Source organism: Lissotriton vulgaris, chromosome 4_1 (genome assembly GCF_964263255.1).
Source record: "Lissotriton vulgaris chromosome 4_1, aLisVul1.2, whole genome shotgun sequence".
Classification (NCBI taxonomy): domain Eukaryota; kingdom Metazoa; phylum Chordata; class Amphibia; order Caudata; family Salamandridae; genus Lissotriton; species Lissotriton vulgaris.
The window spans coordinates 220,994,052-221,018,852 of NC_141691.1; the positions used below are offsets into that span (position 1 = coordinate 220,994,052).

A 24,801-nucleotide genomic window follows, 5' to 3' on the forward strand; every position below is an offset into this window, starting at 1 on the left:
TGGCTGCACTGCAGTCAATGCACAGCTGTTGCCAGTGAATTGTGAGAATGAACCGTGATTAACTAAATGGGACGGAGAACCAGAGGAGGAGGGGTTGTGCTAGTAGGGTGCCTAAAATAGCATGGAATTTCACTGGCATGCATATTGGCATTATAAATAGGACAGCCAGGTTATGCACAAGGGTATCTAGATCCTCCAATGTGGACACAACAAGAAGCACCTCTGGTAATGTTCAGAAGTATGCAAGAAGCAAGAGATGGTAACACCTTGGTAGCAGCACACACTGGCGACATTGCAGATCAACCAGCACCTTCAATGGGCCAAGCAGCTGGGCCTCCCCACTACAAGTCTGTTATAATTGTGGTTTTGACACCCAAACTGACAATTATGAAGTGGTCCGTCCTTGCCAGCCACAAATACATAGGCAAGTGGGGCAGGCAAGGAAGGCTGTCAACAGGATACATGAGGAGTCCGCAAAACTGGTGGCGCTCACTATGGCAGGCTATATGGGGCTTGTCCAGCTATGGTTGGCACAATTGGGATTACTCCTGCAAGTGAACTATTTGGCAAGTAGAGTTGGCCAGCAGGCACAATCAACCAAGAGCCTCAGATGTAATCACGGAACCCACTGCAGACACACAATTGTCTGAGGTAGGTGGGCTGTACAATAGGCCAGGAGCCAGCCAAAGTGAAGACTTCGCCCCACAAAAGCAAGCATCTGTCTTGTCAGGAGCAGCCCTTGAGATGGGGCAGTGCTGCAAGTGCAAACTAGAGGGCACAGGCATGCAAGGAGGGGCAGGACGGATGCAGTAGTTATACAAGGGCAGAAGGCAATAGCAACCACACACAAATGGGCCAAGCGCTATGTGCATATTTTAGCATGTCCCTGAGGGATTTCTACAAGTAACACATGTTTCTCTGTGATAAATGCAGTTGCACGTTGATGTACTAGCTTCTATGCAGTAGTACCTCAGTTTAGTGTTCTTTTTATGTATTGATGTATACAGCCCTGCCAAGTACCACACATCAGGCGTTAGACTGTTTAGTGAGCAGTGCTCCTCTTATACGCTGTGTAATTTTACTAGCGCAACCTGTTTTTTATTGTATCAGCACAATTTGCTTGTTTGCACATAATCTTGGATTTTAACTAACCATAGCCCAACCCTCTATAGTTCTCCCGCGCTAGTGCCAGTCAAATTACGTTCAGCGCCAGTGGCATTGTCAGCAGAGCAGTCTGGTCCGTGCCAGTGGTGTGCGTGCAGATTACACATTTGTTTAACAGAATAATCTGGTTACAATGGCACCAGGTTGGTGCCCTTCCATTTTTGGTGCCTTGCAATAGTTTTAAGATATTTTTAGTTTCTCATTGTTCAAATGAGTGTAATTTCTGGTATTTATTTGCTTCCCTCTCTGCTTGATTTTGTCTTGCAAAAAAGTGTCACTCATAGTCGTTGAAATGTCACGCATAATTACACTGAAATTATGAACATGTTACACAAGGCAATCTAAAACCTTAGCAGCTATGATTACTCGGCTATCTGCCTAGAAGTGGCATTGTTCAGAGAAACCGCTCGATGGTCATGTGCTGTCTGGCCCATTTAGGGATGCCCCCAATTACTGCTATCCCATAGGCTATTGGCACAAAGCCTGAAGCGGGCAAGGTGGAGTTGGAAGTTAACCATGGACACACCCTTATGGTTGGGGGAAACTGGCTCAAGCTAGGAGGGAGGGAGGAGGGGGGGTTGACAATTGGATAAAATGGTCTCCTAGAAGCTAGGGGATGTTTGAGTGCAAGGACACATGCTCCTTTGATCAAATTTGGGTGGAGGAGGAGTTTACTTATTAATCTGAATTTCCTGATATACATACACTGCAGACCTGAGAGCAGGAAGTTTGTATTTTTGGCAAATACTGTACTGGTAATCTGATTTTGTTATTGTTAAACATAAAAAGAATGATAACGATTGTGATCTGCAATCTTACATGTTGACCGTTGAACCACTTGAAAATTGCCGAGCACTCAAAAGCACTGCAATTTATTGTTTTAACCACTCCTTAACCCCCTGAAATATTTTAAAATGCAGCCTATTTGCGACCAATTAAGTGTATCTTAACTGTCAGATTCTTATATTCTTCACTGCTCTCCTCGTGACTCCACCCCCTTTCTACTGCCACAGCTTGGCCTCCAGTTTATGGGGTTTCTGAGTCCTCCACACTGCCAATCCCCCCAACCCCCCCTTTCCGGCACTGGCTGTAACAGTTCAACTACTGAAAGCCGTGAGATAATTTAGAAACCTCCTTGCTGAGTTCAGACGAGCAAGCATTCGCACGAGACCTATGGCCTGTTAATTATAAACGATAACAGCAGCAGGCCAGGTGGCTTGTCTCTCATGCGGTCCACGCAAACTCAAAGTCCGTTAGTCTGCAGGCTTCGGGACTTGTGATGTGCATTTCTGCTGCGGTAACGTAAAACTCTAGTATCCAAAGGCACCGTATTATAATCACAGATGCCAGTTGGCCAAAGTGCAGATTGGCTGCTCGCATTGTCTTTGCACTGGGGAGTAAAGGTATTTAGCGGCTTGAATACCCTGCTACTAGGATTGCCATCGGACTATTTAATTATTTTTTTTGAAGGGTATTTTAATGTTCTGGTAGCTACAAATATTAGCGGTCTCCTAAAGATGGTATTTTGTCCCCCTTCCTTGCTATTTGTACCTTGAAAAATAGATGCGAGGCAAAAGTACTTCAAAATATGTTGTAGAGCGGTCTTAGTGGCCCCAACTAAGTAAACCCAACAAAAAAGATGTGTTAACCTGCATTGGCAAAGCCAAGAAGTCTCACCCTTGTTGACCTATTGGTGTTGTCAGATCATTTTGCCGTAGCTTTGCAGCCCCAACAACAAGCAAAATACTATTTAAGCAAATTTTTGACAAGTCCTGTATCGCCTTTAATATGAAACGCATTGCATGCTCTTCAGGTAACTGGGATGCACTGTCCTGCTACAGGGGTACTTGAGATAAAGACTTTCTGGCATTAATAGGGAATGCTAGTCGTAGCAGCAACTAACCCTGCTTGACCTTTGCTCCCCCTAACATAGCCCTTGCCAGCCCTGGTGACCAAAGGCATGAAACAAAGTAAGCAGAGCTCTGCCAGCTTGGTTTGCTTCGTGTAGTTTCTCTTAATCTCCTATTCCCCACCCCACCCCACCCCCTGAGCAGCGAATAGGAAGCTATATACTACCTAATCTGCCAACATCCAGACAACCGAAAAGCATACACATCTAGGTTTCAAGAACTAGTAAAGAGCCGGTCGTTACCCACAGATCTTAAAGGAAACCAAATGTTCACTGATTCACATAGTCTAATTAATGCCCATTTCAAAAACCTCCAGTGTCGTGGGTGGATCACAATGATGGCAGACATGTCCTTATGGGGCCCCATATTAAGAACAAATTGGGAGGGGAGCCCACGAATTGTGGACCAGTTGGGAGAGGAAGCTTACATGATAGCCAGACACCTGAAGCTTATGACTAAATGCTGTGCTCCAGTTGTGTGACAGCCTGTGAAGGGCAGAGATGAGGGTGAGTGAGCAAGCCTGCATATTTTATTGTAATTGCATTTATATAGTACTTACTAACCCCGACGAGGCATGGACGCTGTCTGGAAGCAGCACCACAGTAACCTCTTTTAAGCTTTCAGGTATAAGAGGACCAAGCTCACAAAGCACTGTTGGATAATAATCTTGACTATAGTGCTTGTTGTAGTGTGTGGTGTTAATCTATTTTTTAGGTTCAGTCCTGGGGGTATGTGAAGACTCTGCAAAGGATGGTGGGGGGGCAAAGCATAACAATATTGGGGGGGGCTATGGGGGAATAAGAAGCAGTAACGCGGGCAAGCACGTCTGTGGAGCACTGCAACAAAAAAGTCTTATGTGAACATGAGCAGTGCCCCCACGTGTGCATGCATCCCAGTTCCTGCATGGCATGAACTTTTTAGGTTTCGCCTGGGGCACGGAGCGTAAGCTCCGCCCCAGAGATCTCTAGTCTTCAGTTAGGGACTCTTGAATACGCCCCCCTGTCCCATTGGCTAGCTCCATAATTGGAGGCTAGCCATTGGGACAGAGATCTGTCTGTCATTCACGGACCAGATTCGGGGGCGTTCCCGAAATTTTTTCCCTCTCCACCCACTTCTGTTCGTCATCACGGTGGTGGGTGTGTTATTTTTTTTTTTTTTTTTGGAGTCCGCCTGTTTTCTTTTTTTGCTAACTGTTTGTTGTTGGAGTTGGCTGCAAGATTCGAGTTCCCACGAGGCGATCAGGTAAGGAGCATTTTGTTTAGAAATATGCGTGCGCCGTGATCCTATTCCCCCCCCCCCCCCCTCCCTCTGTCCGTGCGCCGTTCCCGCCCCCCTTGCTGTCCTGTGCACGTTCCTGCCCCCTCCCGCTGTCGTTCCTTTCCCGCCCCCCTCCCGCCGTTCGTGTCCTCTCCCGCCCCCCTCCTGCCGTCCTTGTCCTCTCCCGCCCCCCGTGTCCTCGTAGGTGCTTGTTACTAATCCTCCCAAAATGGCCTTTGACATCTGCGAGGCCTGGTTTCACATTTGATTTTTCTTCGTTCTCCGATAGCCGTGTACAGGAACAAGTCCCGTTCCAAGATGGCCGCTGCGTTACGTTCATAGAGATCGTCATTGGTCCGTTTGTGTTTGCCACCGCTATTGTCGTCCTTTTATTTTAAAGGTCCGTTTTCTTCGTTCCTGTTTGGAGCGTTCCCATGGAGACGGACGGTACCATTCTACCAATAACCTGAGACTGGGTACGGGGGCGTAAAAAAGTCCGCTCGGAGCAGGTGGCTACGGCCGGTGGACACTGATGCATTAGGGAAGGGGAGTACCCGGTAGAGGGAGCGCAGGGGGCTCTTGGGAGCTCCGTGTATCTACACACCCCCGGGGATGGAATAGGCTAGCCGCTCTGTCCATCAGTAGAAGGAGCCTGAGACTCCTGAGAGGCTCGAGCTGCAGAGGCGCCGGGGCACACAGAGACACAGACACAGAGAGAGAGAGAGAGAGAGAGTGGGGCCCTCAGGGAGGTGACAGTTTGTGGCCAGTCGATCGATCGATCGACTGGCCACAAACTGTCACCTCCCTGAGGGCCCCACAACTTACCCAACTTTATACCCATGTCCGTCTTTATACCCATTCGAACGTGTCGATCGATCGACTGGCCACAAACTGTCACCTCCCTGAGGGCCCCACAACTTACCCAACTTTATACCCATGTCCGTCTTTATACCCATTCGAACGTGACATGATCCCTGACCTACGCCTGGCCCACCTCAGCCTGGCGCACTGACCCAACTGCCCTACATCACTCCCATATCACTGTCGATACCACAAGCAGATGATATTCTCCCAGTCTGAAAGTTAGGCCCTCACTTTTTCCTGTTCACTTTGACACACAACCTCCTGTCTGACGCTCCCATCCTCCTCCCCACCGTCCTCCAGCAGAGGACCGTCGACCACACCCACACACCAGCAGAGACAGAAGACCCCACATCCACACCAGCAGAGAAAGAGGACCCCACCCCCGTAGAGTCACAGAAGACCCCACCCTCACACCCGTAGAGACCCAGAAGACCCCACCCTCACACCCGTAGAGACCCAGAAGACCCCACCCTCACACCAGCAGAGACCCAGAAGACTCCACCCTCACACCAGCAGAGACAGGGGACCCCACATCCACACCAGCAGAGACAGGGGACCCCCACATCCACACCAGCAGAACCCCAGAGGACTCCACCTCCACAGCAACATAGGCTCTCACCTCACAACCACGGAGATCCAGAGGACCCGGTCTCCTCCCAGTAGAGATGGACTGGAGAGTAGGGACAGTGCGGGAGTCCATGGTGACCAACATGCTCCTGCAGAAGGTAAGCGAGACTCGCGCTGTTCTCTCCAACTCTAATGTACAGAGGTCATTATTATGAAGTCCTGCACGTTCTTCCTATTCACTTTGCAATGACACTTGTGAAAGAGTTGGTTAGCGTACCAAACACGTTCGTTTACATGTAATAATGCTATTGCTCGTAGCAATGGTTATCAGTAGACAATACTCAAAACATCAGGTTTAGAAGCAGAAAAACAACCAAACATGTCACACCCGGTAATAAAGTAACTAAACAGCTATGTTATATTCATTTCTTGCAGATCCAAAGTTTTTGTCATACCAAAAATGCATCTTTCACCGTCTAGGATGATATTGTTTTCATAGCGCATCAAGTGCTCACCATTGCACACAGCTCTGTCAGTGCACCTCAGCCTTGACCAGTGCTCACCACTGCACACAGCTCCGTCAATGCACCTCAGCCCTGATTAGTGCTCACCCCTGCACACAGCTGCGTCAATGCACATCTACCCTGACCACCAGCATCAAGCGCTCACCATTGCACACAGCTCTGTCAGTGCACCTCAGCCTTGACCAGTGCTCACCACTGCACACAGCTCCGTCAATGCACCTTAGCCCTGACCAGTGTTAACCACTGCACACAGCTGTCAGTGCACCTCAGGCCTGACCACCAGCATCAAGCGCTCGCCACTGCAAACAGCTGTCAGTGCACCTCAGCCTTGACCAGTGGTCACCACTGCACACAGCTCCGTCAATGCACCTTAGCCCTGACCAGTGCTCACCACTGCACACAGCTCCGTCAATGCACCTCAGCCCTGACCAGTGCCTACCACCCCACTGGATTCATGCATCCTGTTGTATCTCGTCCTGCACCCCACACTTTTCTTGCACAGGCAGCGAAATGAAATGCAATAGGTCTCACATTTGCGAGAGATTAAGCTAATGGCAATGTAAATGACAATGCCATTTATTTATCTGTTTTCAAAACCAACACATAAATACAAATTTTGTCATTTACAATGCCAATAGCTCAAACTTTTCCAAAGGCGAAACCATTGCATTGTAAATGCTTGTTAGTCCATGCCGTACTTTCAGCCAATGTTGTGCAGGAACTGTTTTTTGGGGGTTCCCATTACAGTGCTCATTTTTAAAGGCACCTCTGTGAGAATGCCCAAAAAAATCCTCCCAGAAAGGAGCCAACTCCCACTCTGGTGGGTGACCTCACCACAGGTAAGGCGGCAGGGCAGACCTGGCTCTTCACTGCCAAACTCTTAATTGGGGTCCTTAATGTGTAGGCTAACTGGTATCTTCCAGCATAGACTACTTTCTGACCCTCCCCCTATAAGGGAGAGCCTGTGCTCAGAGTTCAAGAACCATTGATGCTCAGCAGAATGTGTTCCGACCTCTTCTAGCAGGATGGATAGAAACTCCGTATATCCAGGCCAGAGGCTTGAAAGCCTTTACCTCCTTTAAAATTGATATGCGACCCATCTTGTTTCAAGGTTATGCCCTCTCCTCCTCAGCAAATTGTCATAATGGGGGGGGGGGGGGGGTGTAGTCACCCTAGTGGTAGGTAGCCCTTTGGCTAATACCATATACTTTTCTAGTTTGAGTTTTTAGTGGACCGCCTCCCTAGAGGACTGAAGAATGCCATACTGCATAAGAATTAAGGACCTGCACCGACATTTGACACCAAACTCTACCTGACTCCAACTGTCAAGGAGCAAGCAAAGACCCAACTCGTCCCGCAGATGTGGATCATCCCCCAACACTTGGAGAACTGCCCAGCTATGACGACTAGCAACCACATCTTCCTGGTTTACCATGCTGGCCATCTGACCCACTGGGAGAGTGTAACACTGCAGGAGCAGGTTTTTGTGCCTTTAGGGGGCTATCCCGACCTCTGGCAAGGTTTGAGATGCTAAACCATCCAGGACCCCACCCTCCAATACCCGCAGTACCAGAGCACCAGCCAGTTTGTGTTTAGTCCTGGGCACCACTGCTGGGGATAATCTTCCTGCACATTGGTGGGCTTCAGGACCGACATCCATGACGAGTGGCCCTGCTGTCTTGTTTTTTCTTACTCTGCAGAAACGACTGACAACCATGAGTGCATAGGCCTCCAGTGCCTGCCAGCCAAGATCCTCTGCACCTGTATTCCACAACCTGGGAATGTGACTCCTCCGAGGTATAGGGGTCCTCCCCACCTGAGCCCCTCTTTGAGTTAATCCGCACTGGTTCCAAGTCCCTCCTTGCAGCCTTTGCTTTCAGCGCCCCAATAACTTCCCCGTTGTAGTGCTCGAGGCTACCATCCTGACTAGCACTTCTGCACCTGGACACCCCAGGGCAGGCAGGTTACCTGAAACTGCTGGTGGTTCTTTGGACTATAGCCCCCTAGCACCTGAAGTCCAACAGGGCACCCCTGAATTTTAACTGCAAGTATATGTATGCTGTGTGTTTTTTCTCCATTAGGATAACCTTACCGCGTTTTGAGGCTCATACCTCAAAAACAGTTGAGTATTTTTGCTATTTATTTGTGAAATCAACTACTCGAAAGTTATTCTAAAGATCTTGTCTAAAATTATATAAAACTGTTATTTTTCAAAATTGGTCCCAGATTTCTAATTGTGTGTGCATCATTTTATGGACTATGTGGTGTGCGCAGCAAATGCTTTACATTTATCTCTGATAAGCCTAAGCTGCTCAACCACACTTCCACAAATACAGCAGTTGGGATTATTTAAGTAACCCTGTAAACCACATGAGGGGGCATCTGAACTCTATGCATGGCACTACATAAAAAGCCAGCTTCCTACATTGCAGATTCAGACGATCATAGTTTTGGGAGCAAGCATCCACGTAGATGAACGTGTGTGTGTGTGTGTGTGTGTATATGTGTGTATATGTATGTATATATAATATAATTTTTTTTTTTCCACAACATGTTTTTCACCCGTCGTTGCCCCACTCGTTACGGGTGCTTCCTCGGCGTTTGTTACACTCCCAACACTGGTTCGAAATTCTACCAAACAGCATTTTTGAGTGCACACAACAAAGCCATCCATGGGGTCGAAGTAGTTTTAAAGTATTTATTTTAAGCGCTTCCTGCAGCCAGTCTGTCAAACTGGCTGCAGGAAGCACTTAAAATACTTTAAAACTACTTCGACCCCATGGATGGCTTTGTTGAGTGCACTCAAAAATGCGGTTTGGTAGAATTTCGAACCAGTGTTGGGAATATGATTATATATATATATATATATATAGTGCAGCAATTGATTTCTCCCCCCACACACCCTCCCTCACCTGGAATATGGGGATTTATCCCGAAAAGCCAATTTTCCTGAGAAAGAGTTGAGGTAATGTGCACCCTGTCATTGTGAGAGACTTATGAGGACAGTAGAATGAATGGGTATGCAGCCTTATGAGCCGGGTGGTGAGTAGCCAGCAGATGCTGCTTGGCATACCCTGGATTGGTGGCGGGGATTCCCTCCGGAACCGGACGCTTTTGAACTAGATATTGCTGGTAGCACGAAACTAACCAGAACTATGAATGATGATACTCCCAGGCACGACTCCTTGCATGGCTACACTCAAACATTAATGGTAGAGGACACTGGGGATTGTGAATGGGAACTTTCTCTGTAAATGCAGGCTCGTCGCGGATAATGCGAGGTTGACACTGATCCATTACAAATGTGTGCATAGAAAGGAAGTAACATCACAATGGCTACACAACTATACTCATGTAAATTTGAGAAATGCCTGAAATGCAGATCGAAAGATTCTTACTTGCAGTGCCGGGGTATAAAAGACTATTGGAATGAGTAGGTCACCACACTGAGGTGCAGAGTGCTATTATGTGTGCTAGATTCTGTCCCCCGCTCTAAACATTCTTAAGTCCTGGCCAAGGTGGTAGTACTAGGCTGGTTGTTTCTAAGAAATACATTGCATTGAAGTCTATCACGGGTAGACTCCCCACTAGGTGATGGTTGACGAAAGAGCTGGCCCGCTCGGTCAGGGGTGTGGAATTTAATTAAATATCTGCTTGTCCATGGGACGTTTAAAAAATAAAAATAAATTACCTGTCCTATGTTAAACAAAACTAATAATCCACTTGTTGCTTTGTTGTCATGTAGTGCAATGACAAATTAGGGCAGCAATCTCATATCTGAGATCTGATGATGGCCTTGCAGATTGTGCCAGGGCTAATGCTGTAGTCTGGCTTGAATACTAGCCATTTCCTTATTTTGCCTAATTTCTGAAGACTTTCATACTGGGGCTGGAGAGAGCAGTAAGCAAGAGTTTCAGCATTGGAATATCCTTTAGAGTCCGTGCAAACCTACTAACTTGTATGTTTTAAGGGTTTTCACCAGCACTTCTCTAATCTTTTCCCATACCGAGAGAATTTGGAAATTTACACCTGACCAGTGCAGTTGTAAAACTTCTTCCAGTGATAGGGGAAAAAGAGGTTGGAGGGAAAGTGGATTTGTAAACGCTCTACACATTTTCGCAAGAGAAAATCTACATATGCATATTTGGTAATGCTAAAATACAGTTCATTATTTTTTAGGAGTATGCTTTCCTGGTCTATTACTTTAAATTCTGGTGAATTCATGAATTGCGTTAATCTGCACCAATGCTAAAACATTCAACATGGGTGCAATTTGTGAGTTTCTGAGTTGTGCCCCTAATTATAGGTGTGCGTTGACCAAGACATCTTGGTTTTATTAAAATTCCATCAGCTGGCTTTCTTGTGAGCGACCGCGTTCTGCTGTTTCATGGCGAGCATATCGGGACACAAAGCAGTTTGGAGTGCCCGGAATTACTGTGCCAATGTGTACGTTTTGAGATGACCGCTCCCACAACCGTTAAGTTTTACAAAAGCAATGCCAAATTAAGACTAGCTTTGACAAAACCAAAAGACTGACCACCGATGTCTGGCCTATTGGTTTTGCCTATTCTTGTTTTCATGTTTCTCATGACCTTGTTCAAGCTGCTTACATTTTTAGGTCTCGGCTAGTGTAGGCTGCACACATGCGCAGTCTCGCTGGCGAGACTGAATGACTTGGAGTAAGTTTTACTAGCCAGGTTAAGCCTCGCCCCTCTTTTCCATTGGCTGGCGTCACCATTCATGCTAAGCGGTGTCCAGCCATTGGAAAAGAGCTCCCTGTGACGTTCTCTTTTAGAGCTGTCCCTTTCAGACTGGCTTACTTGACTGACTTCTGTGGTAAAAGGTTTCTTGTCTTCTTCATGGGGCCATCTGTTTCGCCCCATAAAGAACATAAGTAACCTTTTACGCCAGCAGGGAAGTCCGTCCAAGTTGGCCGGCTCTAAAAGAGTAAGTTCTTTCATTTTAGTATAATCGCGGCACCTGCGATTATACCAAAATGAAAAATAGATTTCTTTAAAAATTTCTTTTATCTTTCATTTTGGTTGAATTGGCGGACAGGCACAGAAAGGGGGAGGCGGATCAGAGCCCACCCATCCAAGGCCCGGATTGGTTCCTGCTGCCATGTGATCCACAATATTAGCCCCTGGGATTTTGAAGTGAAATATGGAGTCTGGGGAAGCATCTGGGCACTAACACAGGGCGATATTTATCCTCCGCAGTGGCCGGCATTGTCTATGAGCGAGTCCCAGCGTTGCGGGCTCGTGAGAACACCCAAGATGATGGCCGATAAGTGATATGCAAGCGGGACCTCCCAGTCAGTTGCCACCGGTGAGGCAGCGTGGAGTGAGCAGGCCACACTTCTAGCCTGAACACAACATCCCCTTTAAGCCCCACCAATACACTCCCGGCTTGAAAACCTGACCACCACGTGGACCCGGGGAGGGGGAAAGCTCCCCAGACTCCAAATGCTCCCCACACAAGTCTCCACGGCCCACGTGTTCAGGACTTCACGGTTTGGACCAGGCATTTTCCAGAACCTGGCACAGCGACACGCTGCAACCATATCTTTACCAACAAAGTCTCCACATGTAATCTCCCCTTCACCAAAAATGCTCATGCCATGCTGGTTGCAATGCAGACACAGCGGCAGTCCTACACCTTCGTCATGACACTGCCGGAAGAAGCTGCTCACCAAACTCTCCTCCAAAACCAAACTAAGACTACTACCCTGGAAAGAACACTCCCTCTACAGTGCACCCTGTCGTGGCAACAAGAACGTGCTGCACTTCAAAGACGGAAAACGATCCAACTGCAATTTCTCTGGTCGTATCCCCAGGTCACCAATACTGTTTCCAAGACTCACAACCCATGCTGCCTAGTCTCATCGCAAAAAACAGTATTGTACCTGTGCCCTCTTATACAACACTAAAGGACTCTGGTAAAGGACCTAGTCATTTAACTCTCTCTGTGAACCGCTTTGAAACCTTTGCGTTTTCACACTACGAAACTCTTAGATACCGTGAACAGCTGGGGTATTATAAAATGGACTATCTCGGGCACCGTGCAGTAGAATCTCAACTTTTCATTACATTGTGACTTTGTCCTCTTAAGATCTTGCTGAAGATGTGAGGACCTGGTGTAGGAGAGTAGGGTCTGCAATCCTATGATCACCCGGACTTTTTGCTTTTGTTTCACTGGTTTACGACTTTCTCGGGCTGTGGGCCTGCCAATCAGACCCACAGCCTAGCTGTTCTCTCGCTAAATTTCTGTGTGTACCCTAGGTGCGTTACCCAATTGGAACTGGGCCACCCCGTCAGACCCTGTAACTCAGGGCATCGGTGTATCCAGGGCCTACCAGGGGCTGAAGCATGTATTATGCCACCCAAATCTGACACAACTGGCTGCACGACAGCTGGGGCCACGTGGCGTACTCGCCCGTTGCTGTAGGTATAGTATCCCTATACCTAACCTTAAAATGGACACCCGAGTTCCTATCAGTCACTCCTATGGCAGGCCTTGACAATCCTGAAGGCAGAGTGCATGGAACTGTGTGAATTGGGCTCTGGCACGAGCCGAGCCCGGTTGCAGCTTGCGGAACCAAGACCCAATGGCTGTTCCATGATAACGCGGATCATATCGGTAACTTTGGTATCGCGTTATCAAGACATGTCGAGTAAGGTGTCATACGAATCTAGATGCTGCCCCCTCACCAATTCGGGCGACGAGGTTAGCATTCCGCCCTTCTAGAGGGACACGACATGTACGTAACTGTGAACCCCGGTTAAAGTTAACTGAAGCCTCAGCTCCACAAAATGGACGCTGCCACCACAGACACGAGTCTGACCTCCTGCTGCTGGGAGTCCTTCCAGCGAGGAGAGCTTGGACAAAGGGTTTCCTGTCAGGGGCGGTGTTCGCACCGTCCCAGACAGGGTTTGTGTATTCTGGGTAGGTAGGGCTTTGCAAGAAGGTGACTGCGGAGTGGCACCCCGGTGCTCACTACGCATCTGCCGGCTAGAACCAGTTCCAGGGGCGCGCAGCCCCTGACCTGGGGAAAGTCCAGCAGGGGGAGAGGGGTGTAACTACCCCCTTCCTGGTCCCACCCCTAGGGCAGGACCTAGTCATGTACCCACCCCTTTCTTTAGGATAAAGGCCGGAGCGGGGACCCTTTCAAATTAGATCATCTTTGAATCAAGAACTACTTTCTACGAAAGGACATTCGAGACTCCTCAAGATTTCTCCCTTGTGGCTAAGGAGTAGTCACCCTGCACCCGCAGGCACCATCTAAGAACTCTGCGGTTTGCTGCAAGTCCTTCCTCAGGAATCCGACGACCCAGCTCGACTAGAACCGGCTTCCCTGGCACCTCTGACCTCTACCCACCTCGTCAGCTCAGCTGAGATCTGTGGGTGCGACGAGACCTCGAGGGACCGGCCCTCATCAAAACCTGCACGCTTTCTTAATCCAGCACAATCACCGAAGGAATCCTCTGGTGAGTGCTCTGGGGTCCGAGAAGCCCCGACCCTGAGCAGCTCCAGCACCGAAGTGCAGTCTCCCAGCATCTCCACGATCTGCGTGGGGCCCTTCCGCTCGCTGCTCAGCACGTTGTCCGATCACTAGCAGCTGGCTTGTGACCTTGACGACATCCGACATCCAACGCTGCTGGTCTGGTTGCCCCAGACCGGCCTTTGCTCCCTTTTACGAGAGGAGCACCCCGGACCCTCCTGGTCCACTCCAGACGCCATTTTAGGCCCACCACGTGGCCCTGAAATCTGCCAAGGCTTGTTGCCCCAACCCTGGGCCCAGCGACGCCGACAACATTAACCTTCGTGGGATAGCTCGCACCTCCATCCTGGTCGCCGACAACGCCTCCTGGTCCGTGAGACTGCAGAGCCTAGCGTCGCCCACTCACCTAGTCGAGGTGACGGCCATCCGGTGCCTTCCTGGTACCCTCTGACTACTGGCTAGTAGTACGAACTTGGTCCCCTCTGCTTTCAGGTATCATCGACTTCTGATCCAGGCTTGGATCTCTACGAACTATTCTTCACTGGTCGCCGGCCAGCAACTCCTTCCTTCCGGCTCCTGGCTCGTCAGCGAAGACCCCCGACGCCTGTAAGACTTGTGCAGCCGCAGCCCTTGTGGCTATGTAACTCCGGCATTTCGGTGCCCGCATAGCCTCCTTACTTAAGGGTCCTGAGTCCCTCGCTTCCGACTTGCCTTATCGGGTCCGCCCGAGACCACTAAACTTTCCGTGCCCTCGGGCACTTGTATTGATTGTGCACCTGAAGTATTTTCCTAAGTTTCGTTGTGCTTAGTACCCTGTCCTCATAAAGAGTACAGGGCTGTTGTGATTCTAATAAATACACTGTTTATTTTCATAACACTTGTGTGGTGTCCTTTCACTTGGTGTTCAAGGGGTATGTGATGGTATAACAGCTGGCTTAACACGCCCTCTAGAGTTTAGCCCGAAGACTGCTCGTATCCACGCTACTAGGATAGCTGGTCTAAGGTTGACTTACAACCAATCACCATAAGGGTCGTTTGGACCGATGCATAGTGGTCACTAGAATAGTGAACACTGCATATCGGGCCAACTTCTCACACCTGGGTCAATTAACAGTTAGGCATAATTCGATTAATTTTTCAACAATTGATCTTCGTAACTACAAAATTATTAAGTATCCATGTTTTTATTGATAGTTGTCACATTATTTATCCACAGCAAACACAGGCCCCGTTCATCCTGTGACTGAACCCAACTCTGCCTCTTCCCTAGCTTCCTAAGTTGGTGCCCCCCTCTCCCTGGCGTGCTTTTTCTCCTTCTAACCTTACTCCTGTTACTCCCCTCCCATGGGCATCCGCACCCTCCGTTAGCCTCCCGCAGTCCGGGATTCAATCTCCTTCGCCAAGCGTCACCCATAGCCCCATTCCTCCTGCACCTCCTTCCGTGCCCTGTGACCTTACCCACATCACTCACTCATCCAAATTAGCTATACTGATATTTCCCAACCGCTGACCAGCATTTGCCCACACCTGATCTGCATCCCCAAGTGTCCCAGCTTCCCACTCTACATGCTCGCCACCCCCTTGAAGGCCACACCACCTGCGCCAAGAACCCTCGGTCTTCCCTGCCTTCCTTACCGCAATCTCCCTCCTCCCCAGACCTCTCCCCCGTCAACCCCCTGCCCATGTGTCCATAGCCCCGTAGGAATTGCCACCAACCTACCGGCCCTCGAAGGATGAAGGCACTAAGACTGTAACTTATGCCCACAACCCCACCTGCCAGTCATCCTCCCCTCTGCCCCATGAGCACTGCATCCTCCGACTGGGTCCATACCCTGCCCTTCGCCATGGCCGCAAAATGTTCTGCGGTGCTGGGTAATCTTCGGAGTGGAGCGAAAGAGACGAGCTGGGATGGGGCAGTGCCGGAGTGAGCACTCCAGTCAGCAGGGCACTTAGACAGGGTAGGGCAAGGGGAGGCCTTGGACCTGCCCTTTACTGGAGCTTTTGTCCCAAGGAGCTGCCCACCCTAGAGCTGCCTATCTGTGGCGCCAACCACTTCTGGGGTTACCCTCCACCCCCGAGGCTATCCTCCCTGGACCTCTGCATCCTTGGAGACACCCTTCTCTGGAGCTATCCACCCTTTGGAGATACCCCCTTACCCCTGGAAATACCCCACTTGGATTGTGCCACCCTTGGAGTTATCTACCCCTGGAGCCTTTCACCCCTGGAGCCACCCATCCCTTCTTTGGAACACGAAGCGCCCCCCCCCCCCCCCCCCCCTCCCTCGGAGCTACTGGAACAGTGGTACCCCCTGGAGCCACCCACCACTGTGCAGGAACAGGGGGGACCCCTGGGATCTGAGGGCCAACAGACCCCGGCTAGAAGATGTCCCGGTTCAAGAAGGACCAATCGAAGGTCAGTGTGTCCCGCTACCCCCTCCCCTCGTTCCTCCCCCCCCCCCCCCCCCCCCCCGTCACCTGTGTGCTCTGGTTTCGCCATCTCATCTCTCCCCTCGGATGAGGGGCAGCAGGGTAGGCTGCTGCCTGCTGGACCCCAGCATTGGTGCAGTGCCAGGGGCCGGTAAGGCATGGCGCTCACGCTATGGGCAGTAAAAACTGCATTGCATTGCAGCTGCGTTTGAGGCAATTACTTTGGCTCAAAATTCCTAAAATGTGCGCTGTCTCCCCGAGACACGCATGATGGATGAGGCTTTCTCCTGGTAAAATCAGATTCAATTCCCTACGCTGCCAGGGTGGAAATATGTGTTCCGCCCACTGACTCATACACTGAGTGCACACGTCCATATTATGGCTGATCTGTAAATATGTGTTTTTATTAGTTATTTTACTCCGTTTTGGCTCCCCTGCGCAGCAGTGACGATAAATATTGTATTATACCCATCACTTTTGCACATTATTCCATGCACGTTTTTTCTGCAATCTGCACCTCTCCGTTAAAGAAGAAGTTTAGAAGTAATTATTTCACGATATAATTAATTAGGTACACGTGTAACATTCACATGGGCTCATATGGGCACTGTTTATCCACACGCAGTTAGCACAGGCTGCTAATTGCCCCTCTGTGCGCATGGCAGAGGAGAGCAGGGCGGGGGACGCTGTGCAGCTGCGGCCTCTCGAGCACGGCGCATGAGGCTGCAGCACCCCTGGGGCTCTGTCCATGAAGGATTCCTCTTCCAAGGTGCCTTTTGGGTCTTCTCTGCAGGCGCAGGTGGAAAGAAACCCCAGCGGGGGGTGGCTCTGTGTGTGTGGTGCTGTGTGTGTGTGTGTGCAAATGCAATAGATCTCGCATTTGCGAGAGATTAAGCTATTGGCATTGTAAATGACAATGCTATTTATCTGTTTTCAAAACCAACCCATAAATAAAGTTTGACAAAGTTAGAGCTATTGGCATTGTAAATGACAAAGGCTAAACCTAATGCATTGTAAATGCTTGTGTTTTTTTTTTTTTTTAATAAATAATAAAATCTCCTCCATTATGAATGTTTGGAAATACTAAAATGCATCTTGACATTCTTGATTCTTTTAAGAAATGGTACCGCTAATGCCACAGTTTAGCCAAATGTTTTTTCCTATTTGGATCTAATCAGAGCATTCCGGGAGATTTATACATGGTCTCGTATTACACTTTGCAAATGTTGAGTTTTTTTTTTTTTTTTTTTGTTGAAATTTTTTTACTGAAACTACTGGCAGTGCAGTCTGAGTTTACGACGCTTATTTAGAGCCCTCATCCTAATAACATTGTCCTTAATGCACCATATATACAAGTATGGACACCAAAATTGGCTTATTTGCTGACAATTCTTTTCCCTGCTCCATAATGTGGTGCTGTAAACTGGCAGCCTAAGGGTTTGTGTTGCAGGAGGGTTAAGCCTACTTGTCCCAAGGACAAAATAAACATAACTTGTTGTCCTTGATTTCTCCCCCCCAAACATTATGCCCGGGACATCGGGCTATTGGAATTAGACACCCCTGCGCTGGGTGCTTGCAGAGTGCGGCGTATATCACAAATTGATTTACAGGAACCCTGGCTAGGATGGTCTAATGGAATGGGATATGGTCGATATTAATATATAAAGGGCAATGGAAGATCCTGACAAACGGACCAGTAACATGAGGTCGGGTAGACTGAAGGAGGAATGGAAATTTATGGCTAAGTGTTGTAACTAGATTTATCTCCTTTTAGGTTGCCAGCCAGTATGAGTGAGATGTCTGCGTGGAATGTTGGTGTGCGTGATGTCAGACTGAATAGAATGTGTGTGTGCCTGGTGTGTGTGGAGAATGTCAGTTGGTGAGTGAGGGCTGAGCAACATCCATCAAGCTCCTGGTGGGACCTAATACTTATCATACCGAAACCAACTAATAAACACCTGACTTGGATTAATTACCAGGCTACCTCTACATTTTATCTTCTTTTACTACAACATTTTGGCGACGCTTGGAAAGAAACCCTGTGTGCTGTGGACTGAAGTTTACTGAAGGTGAGAACCTCCATCATTTAAATGAACTTTATTTTACAAGTAACCAATGAAAGACTAGCAACTTTAAGTAAAGGAAAAACAAGGAAAAGAACACCATCAAAAGTCCCACCAGTGTCCTCTACCACCTGGACAGCCTATCCAGGGTGCTTCACACTCCTTGTAATTCTGGATTTTTGATCTAAAGAAAAAATACAATTCTAACTAATATGAATTAACGACTGGCATGTTTTTCTATGTGTATGGGTTCTCTGTGACATTTACTGACGCTAGTGATGAGCACGAATTGTGGCCATATTTTACCAACTGTCCTTCGAGGGAGCCAAGAAGTTCTCTGTAAAGCATTTTCTTTTATTTTATTTGGATTGCTCGACTAGTGAATGCTGAATATTGGCAAAGATCGTTTTTTTTTTTCAACAAACTCTGGCCGTGCACTAAGATACGATAAGATAAGATTCAAAGTTATTTATGACTTTAAATCACTGCCACAGTGTGAGATTGCCTGGAGGTCGAAGGGTCAATCTATGGAAAGCTGCTCCGTATTCTTTTGCCATGGGAGTTTGTAATGCGCAAGTTTGGAGTTTATGTCTTGGTCCGGATTTGCTTTCAAGTAAACAGTTTTTTTTTTTCATGGACCAAACTGCTGTATTTCAACGTCTTTCACTACAGGCTTGCTTATTCTGCTTGTTGGGTCAAACGTGGCATTTTAAGCAGATAAGTATGAAATACTTTTATTTTATTTCGTGTGCGCTTTAACTTTGCGGCTTGTACAATTTGCAGTGAGGCCGTTAATCAACCGGAGTTTTACATTCTGCTCGAGCCATCTTTCAAAGAGAAATAGAATAGCATGTACGTACCTGTTAATCCTGCTTACGTCTGCATCTCCGTCAGAGCCCTTTCTACTTCGAGACTTTACTCCGACGTTCTGCACTGCTGGTAGACGTCCTGCTGCGCTTACGCACCGAGAGCCACACGGATTTGCGTGTGAAGACGTGCCACCATCTTGTAGTCTGAGTGAGTTCTTGAGAAGTGTTGCCGGGCAATATTTGATATCGTGAGGAGTGTAACGTTTTTCAAGGACATTGCATCTTACGAAGTGTTCCTGTGCCTATAGGATCCATGTTGTTCTGGACTAATTTACAAGAATTGCGAAGAAGTATCGAAGAAAATGGATCTACGGTGACAACTTTATTTGTTTTAGTTTATTGTGTTTCAATGGTTGCCATGTGTTGTGTTTGCTATAATCTTTTCTCATCCTGTAAGTGGGTGTTTCGGCTTATATGATATGTACGACATTTTCTGACAGACACTTGTGTAGCACTAGCATTATTCTTTTCTGTAGTGTAGTTTGCGTAGGAGCTGGTCTCTTTACTTTTCTTCAATTCTTCAGTGTGGGTGGTGCGCACACCTTTTCACTGTTGATATGCTACACTTGCAGTTTTGTTGTGCTCAACTTTCTACTCTTAAAGTGTAATGGGTCTTGTACCAATATGTTTATGCTTTCATGGGGTTGTGTTTCTACCCTATACATTTATGGTTTTATGAGCTGGAGTATTATACATTTATGCGGTATGCTTTCATGGGTTGTGTTCCTACCCTATACATTTATGATTTTATGAGCTGGAGTATTATACATTTATGCGGCATTTATTGATGCTATTATGCCATAACTATTAAGCGCGCTAGTAGTAAGACAGAGAAGCGCGCAAGTAATTATTAATATTCATGGTGCATTTATACATTTGTTGCTGTACGAAAGGTTGTGCACTTATTCTAGGGTCAAGTGTTTACCCTATACATTTATTGCTATACGAAAGGTTGTGCACTTTTTCTAGGGTCAAGTGTTTACCCTATACCTTTATTCTTGGGTCATGTTTTTACCCTAAATATTTGTTACTTTTATTGATGCTATTTTTATGCTTCTATGTGGTGGGTTTCTACCCAATACATTTGCGCCTTAGTGCAACGTATTGTGTTCTTTTTTCTTTTTCTTTTCTTGTCTTTTCTTTTCTATTCTGTTCTCTCCAAGGGAAGGGGATATGTGCCATGTTCTGTGGTTTATCCTTTTACATTTTACGTTGTTTCTTTGCTTTTCTTATTCTTCTTTCCTTTTCTTTTCTTATATGAACTGTCCACTTTATTGCATGTGTATCTTTCAAGATTTTAATTGATTTATTTAATTGCTTTATGTTGCAAGCATTTCTGTTTTTTCCTGTTAAGAAAAGGAGATATGTTGTAACTAGATTTATCTCCTTTTAGGTTGCTCAGCCAGTATGAGTGAGATGTCTGCGTGGAATGTTGGTGTGCGTGATGTCAGACTGAATAGAATGTGTGTGTGCCTGGTGTGTGTGGAGAATGTCAGTTGGTGAGTGAGGGCTGAGCAACATCCATCAAGCTCCTGGTGGGACCTAATACTTATCATACCGAAACCAACTAATAAACACCTGACTTGGATTAATTACCTGGCTACCTCTACATTTTATCTTCTTTTACTACAACACTAAGATTATGTAATAATGATTTTATAAAATGATGGTGGTGCTAACTGAGCTTAACTGCTGGGGGGGATGTTATAAGAAGGCTGTTATCCCTTTTGTTGGAAACAATGTATTTTTTTTTACTTTTCCAAATTTTATGCAAAATACCCGTCTACTGTGGGCATGCCTCTTTGCTCTTGTCTTTCCCTCGACGGTGCTTCTAGAAAGGGGAACGCCAAAAACAGTTCCTGCCAGGCATGGACTAAAAAGTCTATGCCGTCCACGAACCCGTGTGCATGCACACGGGGGGCATATATTGTCTGCCCCCCCACACCCTTCCCTCTGTATGCATCCACTAGGCATGCTGCATCAGGAGGACCTGTAAGCCCCCCCCCTCCCCTTTGTTGTCTGCTTTCAGGGTTTTAGTGGCGTGACCGCAAGCATATTGATGCCACTATATCTGCGGTGAATGGCTGTTCTCTGGCGGCTGCAGGGGGGCTGTGGTGGTCTGACCTCCCAAGTTGTAATGGGGCGGTCTGGAGACTGCTACCACTGTGCCCCTATGAGTCTGGCAGTCCGTGGAAGTGAAGTCCGACTGTACACATTAGAATGAACTGCTAGAGATCTCAAGTGGTGGCTGATCAACTGCGATTGGGTCAGCTGCAGGCCCCTCTCCCTTCCCCAATTAGAGCTCAAGAAGTGACGGATTCATCACTCTTGGGCTGGACTAGCCATCTGAGAGGTGGAAATCTGAGATCTCTGTTCTCCAGCAGAGTCTCTGCTGTAGCTCAACTTCCAGAAGTGAGTGATTTGCTTGGCATTGAAAGCCTTTCTCCCATCCATCAAGGAGTCTGGTTCAGGTGTTCACATACCTCATGGCAGTTGTGTTGTATCTGCACCAGTAGATGGCTCAAAGTCTGTTTCAGACCTCTGGAGAACCATAGCTCGATCTGGTCATCACCACATAGAACACACTGTCAGCATTTCTGCATATTGGAGTTTCCAAAGTGTCTTTCACTCGAAGATGCGTTCCTATTAGACTGGAATGTCTGACTCCTGTAACCTTTTTCTGCTGCTACCACTCCTGCCCCAAGTTCTCGATCAGGACAGATGAAGCCCAAGTCATACTACTGCTTTCAGATTGGGCACAGAGTATCGTATACAGAACTTCTGGGTATGAGGATCTCCTGTCGCAGCCACAGTGCAGGGTTCTCCATCCAAACCTGCACCTGCTCCAACTCCATGCATGAACATTGAGAGAGGTCAAGGAGCGCCAACTATGGCTGCTCAAAGTTTTTCATTGTAGTAATCGGGGGTACATCAACACTTGTTTGGTCTGTTCTTAGCCGCCCCCTTGCCTGTTGTGGCATGAGTTTTGATTTGTCCCTCCCCTTTTAACCCAAGCACAGCTGCTCTCTGGCTTCTCACGGTCAAGACTGTTTTCTTGTTGGCCATCACATCTGCCAGGAGGGTCGGCGAGCTACAGGCTCTTACTATTCGCCCGCCATACAGCAGCTTTTTTACAGACAAACTGGTTCCCCATACCTGTGGCTCTTGCCAAAGGTGGTGCCTTAAGTCATCCAAAACATCACGCTGCCCATTTTCTTAGCTCCGCCTCACTACACCAAGGGGTAAGAGGCTACATTGCTTGGACACTAAAAGGGCACTGTCCTTTTCCATTGATCACACAAGAACACCAGGTCAATGATCAGCTATTTCTAGGGTATACTGGAGCCAAGAAGATGAAGGCAGTGCTGAAACAGACAATCTTCAGGTGGATTGTAATCTAGTAAAGATCTGCTACGAAACGACTACCTGCAGACTTGCGGGCTCGTTCGCTAGAGCTTTTCTTACTGCATTAGGTCATGGAGTTCCTGTCCTAGACGTCTGTCCGGCTGCTGCATGTGCATCCTTCCACAGGTTCACCAAAGACTACTATGTTGATATCCAGTCAGTTGTGATGGAAACGTCGCCTGTCCGGTCCTTCGCCAGTTTGCAAGTCCACATCCAGCTTGGTACTCCTTTTTGTATCGTAAGGTGAGGAACAAGTTAGTTACCTTTGTTAACGCCTTACCTGGCAGACACTGTATCTAGGTGCAGTTTTCTGACAGACGTGCTCTGTTCTGTGAACTGGTCTTTTTCCATTTAACAAGGTCGTTGTCAGCCCATAGAATCTGCTACCTGGTTAATAAAACGATCTGTTGTCTCTGTGCGTATGACATGGAAATAGTCATCAACTGAAATCGCCATGCTTGGTTGGCGCACAAATGGGCACCGCATATGGTGCTTACCACGACTGCATGGGGCAGTTTGATGCCACCTATCGGTGTGCAAAGTTGTTGTACAGGATGTTCTGTATCCAGTCTGATGCCTGTGGATTATTCTATGGTAAGGAATCTTCAATTAGACAGGTGCTACCAAAGGTAAATAACTTGTTTATTAGGATTTAACTGGGCCTAGCAAGAGGTCCAATCTTACTTGACAAGAACTAGCAAACACTTCAACTAATCCACTTTCTCACACATGCATAACAGTAATCAACCCCACTGTCCGACTGTTCCGCAGCTGATCTGGTGCAGTTCACAAGTAAAACAGTTGTGCTGTCGGGTTGTACTGCCATCAGAAACTAAAGCAATTCATGCACATTTTGGGCAGGAGGAAAAGGGATTTAGTATGTAGTTCATTAGTGGAGAGTTTTGCTCTTGTGGTCGATCACAGAACGTGCTTTAAAGGGGTCATTGGGTGCACAGAATTTTTACCAAGTAGTCCTGCGTAGCTTACAGTTGCCCTAGTAGGCTTTCCAAATCGTTGCTGTCTTTTATGCCTGCTTTGGTTTGGAGATTCATTGTGAAATCTTTTCATAGATTGACCCTTTAACATCGTGAGTGATTTGGATCAGTGCAAACTGGTCCTAAGTAACTGCACACAAATCAAACGCTCTTTACTATTCCAGTAAAATGAGGACATGAGCTCATATCGGATAGAGTATCCAAAAACCGATTGTTGTCTGTCTTGATTCGTCAGGAAGCCAGGGCTTTGTGCATATGCCCTCTGACTAGTGGGAGGCTCGTGATACAATTGTGTGCCATGCTCTTTACTACTCCCCGCCTCAACTCTTTGTAAACTGATTATCGGAGAATAATTTCTCTGGCCAACACCACTACATATTGAGTTGCTCCTATTTGTAAAAGTGTCCAACTTAGTCTTCTTTTAAAATGGACTATCCAGTGAATGATGAACCAATTTCTGTCTTCTCTAGACCCGATCAAAGGCACACTTTAAAATGCTTATTGTCACTGGCGCGGGACTTGGTATGAACTGTTTTGTGGGTTTTTTGTTTTATCCGTTCTCCTTTACTGGATGGCCCCTTTTTTACATGAATTTCAAGGTTTCTACGGTTTTGAAGTTGGGGGATCTTGTATTCTTTTATGAAAATAATGCGTCTCATCGGTGTTTAATTTGAACAGTATATTTTGGTTAAGTACTCTACTCTGTTTATATTGCAAATGTGACCGTACAAACAGCTGTCAACCGTGAATCCTGGATGCGTTCTTGTCACAGTCCCTTCCTGAGTCAAGCAATGACACAACACTGATTGGAGGTACTAGTAGTGCAGGGCACATTCGATTTGATGCACAAACTAAACCTTGCATCTCTTCAGACAAACCTGAAAACCATTTTAATTGGTAGTTCTGGGAAACTGTTTTTGAGCTGATCATTTCTGCTGAAGGCAATTCTCAAGAGAATTTGTACTTGCAGGGGTTTCGAGAAACCTTTCTTGGGTATTCATTTCAAATTGTGCATGAATGAATTCCCATTTCGAGAGTAACTGCTTGATCCAGATTCCCACCTCATACACCCCCCCCCCCCCCCCATCTTATTATGGTAGAAATACTGCCAGTGGACTGCCCTCTGGATTTAGCACCTTCCCCCAGCAATGAAGAGTATCTTTTACTACCAGTCTCTAAATCCGATCCTTCATCTCTGCAGTGCTTATGCTCCCATGCTCTGGTAACATCTGCTTTACTGTGGCAAGCTTAGGGTA

The 24,801-nt window shown here is 47.3% G+C and overlaps 1 protein-coding gene across 2 annotated transcripts in view; it reads left to right on the top strand.

Annotated features, from left to right (window-relative positions):
• Positions 1-24,801, top strand: part of LAMP2 (lysosome associated membrane protein 2) — a 434,546-nt gene that overhangs the window by 12,699 nt on the left and 397,046 nt on the right. The window lies entirely within an intron of this gene.